The sequence below is a fragment of the Delphinus delphis genome, chromosome 12 (assembly GCF_949987515.2).
Source record: "Delphinus delphis chromosome 12, mDelDel1.2, whole genome shotgun sequence".
Lineage (NCBI taxonomy): Eukaryota > Metazoa > Chordata > Mammalia > Artiodactyla > Delphinidae > Delphinus > Delphinus delphis.
Genome location: NC_082694.2, coordinates 56,032,177 through 56,039,680, shown reverse-complemented (window position 1 = coordinate 56,039,680; position 7,504 = coordinate 56,032,177).

The following is a 7,504-nucleotide window of genomic DNA, read 5'->3' as shown; positions in this document are numbered from 1 at the left end:
GCCGACTTTGCTCTTCCTTTCCCGGCGCGGAGACTTACGTACCGCGTGCTCCGAAGGCGGCCACACATCCCAGCACCCAGTCTCGGTGCCGCCTTCCCGCCTGACCTGTCTCGGAGGGGAGCGGCTCGAGCCCCCGCTTTCTGGGGCGCGGGTCCTAAAAGAGCGCCGAAGTGTAGCGCCGCTGGACCCTCTCGTGACGCTTCCTGCGGAGTGGCGTGAAAGTCTGGGGAGAATTGCCTTGCCACTGGCAAGAACAGAATTTCGCATTGCCTTCGTCTGCCTCCTCCTTTTCATAATGTCTTGATTTCCCCCATGCACCTCCAAGTCGGCTGCAGCACCGGCCCTCGGAGCTTGAAGAGCCCTTTAAGGCTCTGCAGAGCGAATTGCCCTGGGCACTGCTCGATGCTCTGGGAGTGGGCTCCATTTGGCAGGGATTATTTTAAATTGCTCCCAGCAATTCACACGGCACCCGATACAGGCAGCCCTGCCCGCGCAGTACCCGCCAGAGGCGAAACAGGTGAGTTGTAAGGCAAGCTATGTTAAATGTAAAACAAGTACTGGAAGAAAAAATAAGAGTGGGGTGGGATGGAGTGGATGCGGTCTTCTGACCTCAGAGTAAACCCAGCTGGTTACTTGAGAAAGGTTTTACTTTGCCCTTCACTTTTCATAATTTGGTAGGATTGTCCCCTGCCCACTAGAGGTCACCATCAAGAGTCGTTTTGCTCTGATTCTAATGTGGATTCCTAGCGAAAAAGCATACACCTAAAAATTGGAGTGCTGTCTCCTCACAAAGTAAAATCACTCTGGGTGATATTTTTGTGTGCTTTTTTCCTTTTAACTGAAGTAAAGTTGATTTACAATGTTCCAAGTTACAGCAAAGTGATTCAGTTATATATAGATATAGATAGATTATATGTCTATAATTTTTTCAGATTATTTTCCATTAAAGGTTTTTTTCAAGATATTGAATATATTTCCTTGTTGGGTGATTTCTTAAAGAATGAAAATCTCTATAAGTTGTTTTTCCCTAGACTTGGATATTATCCCTAGACCTGGATAATTTATCTTAAATGCACTTAATGTGATTAAAAACTCAAAAAAGGAAGTTGTTTACTTGCTAAATATCTACTAACCCAGGAAAACATTCTGAATGAAATGTTTCAAGACAGAATCAAAGGAGGTGATGGTCATAAACTGGCAGAGAGAAGGAGGAGAGCCTGCCGAGTAGCAAAATCTCAGGTGTGGAGGACTAAATTGTGTAAAAAAGCTAATGCATTTGCTTGGCTGAAAGGATGGGGATCTCCACTGTAGAATTTAGATTTCATCCTACAAGCTAATGGGATCCTTGAAGGTTTTAATAATAGAACCAACTTTATATCAGGAAGAGCCATTTGCCCTCAGGAGAAGGCCACTTCTGCAACCAAGGAATGGGAACCCCACCCCTAAATCTTTGTAGATGAGGAAGGGTTATTTCTGAGAAACACTGAGACCAAGAACTCAGTAGGGCTTGGAAATGGATTTGTTATAGGATATGAGGATGGAGAAAAGTTTGCAGTTGCTAGCAGTGTGAAGAGCCTGGCGTCTAGAAGCGTCACAGGCAGCAGAACACAGAACAACTATTTTGTTAATTATTCGTTTCAACGCTACTATATTTATTTCCTATGTTCTCTACCTAAAATCCCTTTAAAATCTGTTGATTGAACCAGCTGAAGAAATATCATATTTTAAATTAAATTTGAGCTTAGAAAACAAACCCTCTTGTACCGTTGGTGGGAATGTAAATTGATACAGCCACTATGGAGGACACTATGGAGGTTCCTCAAAAAACTAAAAATAGAACTACCATAGACCCAGCCATCCCACTACTGGGCATATACCCTGAGAAAACCATAATTCAAAAAGAATCATGTACCACAATGTTCATTGCAGCTCTATTTACAATAGCCAGGACATGGAAGCAACCTAAATGTCCATCGACAGATGAATGGATAAAGAAGATGTGGCACATATATACAATGGAATATTACTCAGCCATAAAAAGAAACGAAATTGAGTTATTTGTAGTGAGGTGGATGGACCTAGAGTCTGTCATACAGAGTGAAGTAAGTCAGAAAGAGAAAAACAAATACCGTATGCTAACACATATACATGGAATCTGAAAAAAAAAAAAAAAAGGTTCTGATGAACCTAGGGGCAGGACAGGAATAAAGACTCAGACATAGAGAATGGACTTGAGGACACGGGAAGGGGGAAGGGTAAGCTGGAACGAAGTGAGAGAGTGGCATGGACATATATACACTACCAAATGTAAAATAGATAGCTAGTGGGAAGCAGCCACATAGCACAGGGAGATCTGCTCCGTGCTTTGTCCACCTAGAGGGATGGAATAGGGAGTGTGGGAGGGAGATGCAAGAGGGAGGAGATATGGGAATGTATGTATATGTATAGCTGATTCACTTTGTTATACAGAAGAAACTAACACACCATTGTAAAGCAATTATACTCCAATAAAGATGTTAAAAAAAAAAAGAAAGCAAATTAATTTGATGACAATACAGATTGTGTCTCCTAGGTATATTTTCATAAAATGTCTTAGATAGGTTTAAATCATTTCATTTGTTTCAAGAGTAATATTCTTATTTGATTTTAATATCAACCACTACTGCAACAATACCCAAGTCTTTTTTTTTTTAAATGAATTTATTTATTTATTTTTGGCTGTGTTGGGTCTTCGTTGCTGCGTGCGGGCTTTTTCTAGTTGTGGTGCACGGGCTTTTTCTAGTTGTGGTGCGCGGGCTTCTCATTGTGGTGGCTTCTCCTGTTGTGGAGCACAGGCTCTAGGTGCACGGGCTTCAGTAGTTGTGGCACGTGGGCTTCAGTAGCTGTGGCTTGCAGGCTCTAGAGGACAGGCTCAGTAGTTGTGGTGCATGGGCTTAGTTGCTCCATGGCAGGTGGGATCTTCCCAGACCAGGGCTCGAACCCATGTCCCCTGCATTGGTAGGCAGATTCTTAACTACTACGCCACCAGGGAAGTCCCCCCATTTTTTTTAAACAAAGAAAACAATAAGATGCTGAGATGATTGGCTTGTCTCAATATAATCTGGTTTAAAAAGCATTCTTAAAAACAATTTTCTTCCTTTGAACTTTGAAAAAAAATATTTATGTTGAGAATTATTACATTTAATTTCTTTTCTGGATTCTGGATGATATTTAGGGTCTTCAAATATAAATCTTTAAACTGCATTATATTTTAAAGACATCAAGCAGAATTTTAGAGTTTGAAAGAGATTTTCTTGTCTCAATTTATAAGCCCATTATTTGGGGAGGACTAACACAGCTTCAGAGATGTGGCTGTAACTTGCCCGAGGTTCCCCAACCAGCAGCATCACTGTAGAGACAAGGCTAGAACCAGATTTTCTAGTTCCAAACCCTAATCACTGTCTCCAGGGCCTGCATTGCTGCCACAACCTCCTATCTGATCTCTGCACTCCAGTTTTTTCCTCTGTCTGTGAATCCTGTATTATGCCACTGGACAGCTCTTCCTTTCCTTCAGTTTCATCAAGTCGTTCCCCAGTTCAAGAACCTAAAGTGGCTAAGGATCTACAATTACAAATTGTCCTTACAATGAAGTCCACAATGGTTCTAAGGGCTGTCTCTAGGTTCAAATCCTGGCTGTACAACTTATTTGCTAAGTGACTTGGAACAAACAAGTTCCTTAACCTCTTTGGGCCTCCATTTTCTCATCCCGAGAATGGAGATAACATGGTTCCATCAAAGGGGTGATGTGAGGATTGAATGAGACGATGCAAGGGTGGTAGATGGCTCAATGCATGACATTGGAAAAAATCTCACTTCATGTGTGCCTCCACCAGCCCAAGCAGGTCATGCTCATTCTCACTCCTGGGTTGTAAATAAATACAAATCAGACAAGTGAATTGATTCATCTAAAAATGTGACCAATCACAAAAAGTAACCTGAAACATCAAAAATTCAGTGAAAACTTGTGACCCATATACTGCTGAGTCTGGATTGAACATGGATTCCTCCATCACTTTGCACTGCACGACTGGATGTGTTCAGGGTCCTTCAGCAACTCTAAACACTTTTTTTGTTTGTTTGTTAATTATTTTTTTATTTTTGGCTGCTTTGGGTCTTCGTTGCTGTGCTTGGGCTTTCTCTAGTTGTGGTGAGCGGGGGCTACTCTTCCTTGCGGTGCACAGGCTTCTCATTGCAGTGGCTTCTCTTGTTGCGGAGCACAGGCTCTAGGTGCATAGGCTTCAGTAGTCATGGCACGCGGGCTCAGTAGTTGTGGCGCACGGGCTTAGTTGCTCCGCAGCATGTGAGGTCTTCCCGGACCAAGGCTCGAACCTGTGTCCCCTGCCTTGGCAGGCGGAGTCTTAACCACTGCGCCACCAGGGAAGCCCCCTAAATCCTTTTATACAAGGTTGAACAAAGAGAGGCAACTGTAGAAAAGTAACTAAAATATATGGGGAGGCTAAAGGAAGATAAGAATTATTTTAACAAAGTCTGTTTATACACAATTCCCTCAGCTTCAACTTCTGTCCTTGATGATAAGAATGGTACTTTCCTCATGGTACAGGGAAGACATCTTTCAAATTGGGGTTTTATCTCCTGATTTTAGAAAGAAAAGGGGGAGGTCAGAGCACCCTTTTTGTACCTGATGTTTTTTAAGTGCTCAAAATAATCCTTATGCCAAAGTGATGTATTTTAGGGTGGGATATTCTTCTACCCTTCATCATTAACAGCAAAATACAGTTTTGGTGCCATTGCAGAAAGACCCCTCTCCTTTACCTTCACCCAGCTCTCACCCCCATCCTGCTACTATATTGCATTATGATGTGACCACCCTTCTGCCCACCGTCACTCCAGGTCTCTTGCTTCTTACAGTGACCAAGAGCCCTTTCTATGTGGCGCCACATGCTCAGCTTTCCACAAAAAGGCTCTTACTATTACCCTCATTTTCCAGATGGGGAAATGAGGCTTCAGAATGTTAGACTTGCTCAAGAACCCACAGCTCCTAGTAAGTACCAGACCCAGTACTGAAACCCAAAGTCTCTGCAGGCTCTCCTGCTTTGCATGCTGGCTCACCACCAACTCTCCTCTCTACCCAGCATCAAACACCCCTGGGAAGGGAGGAACAAGTTAGGCGATACCAGAGGAAGCAATCTGACAAATCTTGAATGTGGGTCATTCTGCAAGACAACTAATCTTCAATAAGTCGCTTTCATATCCTGAAATATTTAAGGAGGAGATGATATAATGTCTGCTATCTGCTTCAGAATAACCAAGGGCAGGGGCAAGTGGACTGGAAGTATAGATGAAATAGATTGGCCCTGAGTTGATAATTGTTGAGGCTGGGTGATAGGGTTCATTATATTAGTCTCTCCCCTTTTGTATTTATTTGAAATTGTCCATAATAAAAAAGTTAAAAAAAATTATTTTAAACCTTGAACTTCATTTGTTTTTAATCTTTTGTTTCTTCATTAGAATGTAACTTCTTTTTTAGAAAAATGTATTTATTTATTTGGTTGGTTGTGCCGGGTCTTGGTTGCAGGCAGGCTCCTTAGTTGAGGCATGCATGTGGGACCTAGTTCCCTGACCGGGGATCGAACCCGGGCCCCCTGCATTCGGAGCTCGAGTCTTATCCACCGCACCACCAGTGAAGTCCCTAAGCTTATCTTTGAATGTTGACAATTCCTTCAGACTGGACCTGAATGCACTATTTCATAGTATCTGTCATGACGACTCCCTTCAATTTCTCCAGAGTATAAAAAAGCTCAGTACATTTGACCATGTCTATTAAAAATTTTAAATGCGGACTTCCCTGGTGGTGCAGTGGTTAAGAACCCACCTGCCAATGCAGGCAACCCAGGTTCGAGCCCCAGTCCAGGAAGATCCCACGTGCAGCAGAACAGCTAAGCCCGTGCGCCACAACTACTGAGCCTGCACTCTAGAGCCCAAGAGCCACAGCTACTGAGCCCTCGTGCCACAACTACCAAAGCCCGCATGCCTAGAGCCTGTGCTCCGCAGCAAGAGAAGCCACCGCAATGAGAAGCTCGTGCACCGCAACGAAGAGTAGCCCCCGCCTGCCTCAACTAGAGAAAGCCTGCGCGCAGCAACGGAGACCCAATGCAGCCAAAAATAAAATAAATATATTTAAAATAAATAAATAAATAAATAAATGTTCTCTGAGAGCTGAACTGGCAGTATCAGTGGGTGCATATAGTGAGGGAGGAATTGACCAAGTTGAGAAATCCAGGCTCTTTCTGAAAAACCACTTCAATTTTGTTAACTGGTTGGCATCCTGGCAGAGATCTTGGCGCTGCTTTCCCCCTGTACTACAGTGTATGCCAGCTTCCTGTGGAAGCCCTACTCATTTAGGTGACCCCAACCCTGGGTCAGTGGGTGCCCCTATATTCCTTACCCAGCAGGTGCTTTAGTTAGAAAAGTTCTAAGAATCAGCTCCAGTCATGTCTGTGTTCCACCATCCACCCATTCCTATCCCTGGAGGAAGGAGAGAGTGTGGAAGCAGAGCAGGGGCTGCAAGGAAAGAAGAACTGTCTGCCATTGAATTAAACACTTTAAATGGGCTAATTGTGAATTCTATCTCAATAAAATTGTTTCCAAAAAAACAAACTGTCCAGAAGGAACTGGATGTGGATCTAGCAGTTCTGTGTGTCTTGGCTCACAAACTATAGGAAACAAGGAAAGAAATTTAAAAGGCTGTTGCCCTGGTGGTAGAAGGACATCTCAGAGACGCAAGTGCTTGATTGGGTGCTCAAGGTTAACGAAGTGAAGCTTTCCAGCAAAGCAGGTCTTGAGCCCAGATGGGAAGGAAGTGGGAGAGCCAAGTAAGAGAGAGAGGAATTCCCAGACTCTGCCCCTTATCACATCACAGGGCATATTCAAACAGCCTGAGAGAGGGTTCTACTCACAAGAAAAATCAAAGACATTTTCAGAATGAATGGAAAGTTCCCTGCTGTGTTCTATCCATTCTGCAAAGAGGAGAGCTGCCTTTACCAACATTAATGAACCAAAATTAACTGGTTTAGGAGTCAGCTTTGAAAAACACCTGCTGTTTTTATCCTTATGTCCCTGTAACCATCTATTTCCCTGCCCCACAATCCAGCCCTCCTCCCCCTCTATGCTCAGCACTATTATTTCTGCCTCAGAGGAAAGATTGGGGCTGGGGTTGACTGAAGCGAAGCGTATGATATTCCTGGAAATGATCTTCTCATTGTAGATGCAACCAAAATAGCATTGGTACCACAATTAATAATCGATCTACTCTTCAACAGCAACTGCATTTTTCTCCAAGGTACACGATTTAAAATACAGACTTTTTCTCCAGTTCTTAACTGGAGATAAAATAATTCAATTCTGGTGTGTGTGATCCCATTACCCTACTATGGCAAGACCCCCAGGCATTTGCCTCAGTTTTCCCTGAGATACATGTTCTCACAGGGTAGCAAAAAAAAAAAAA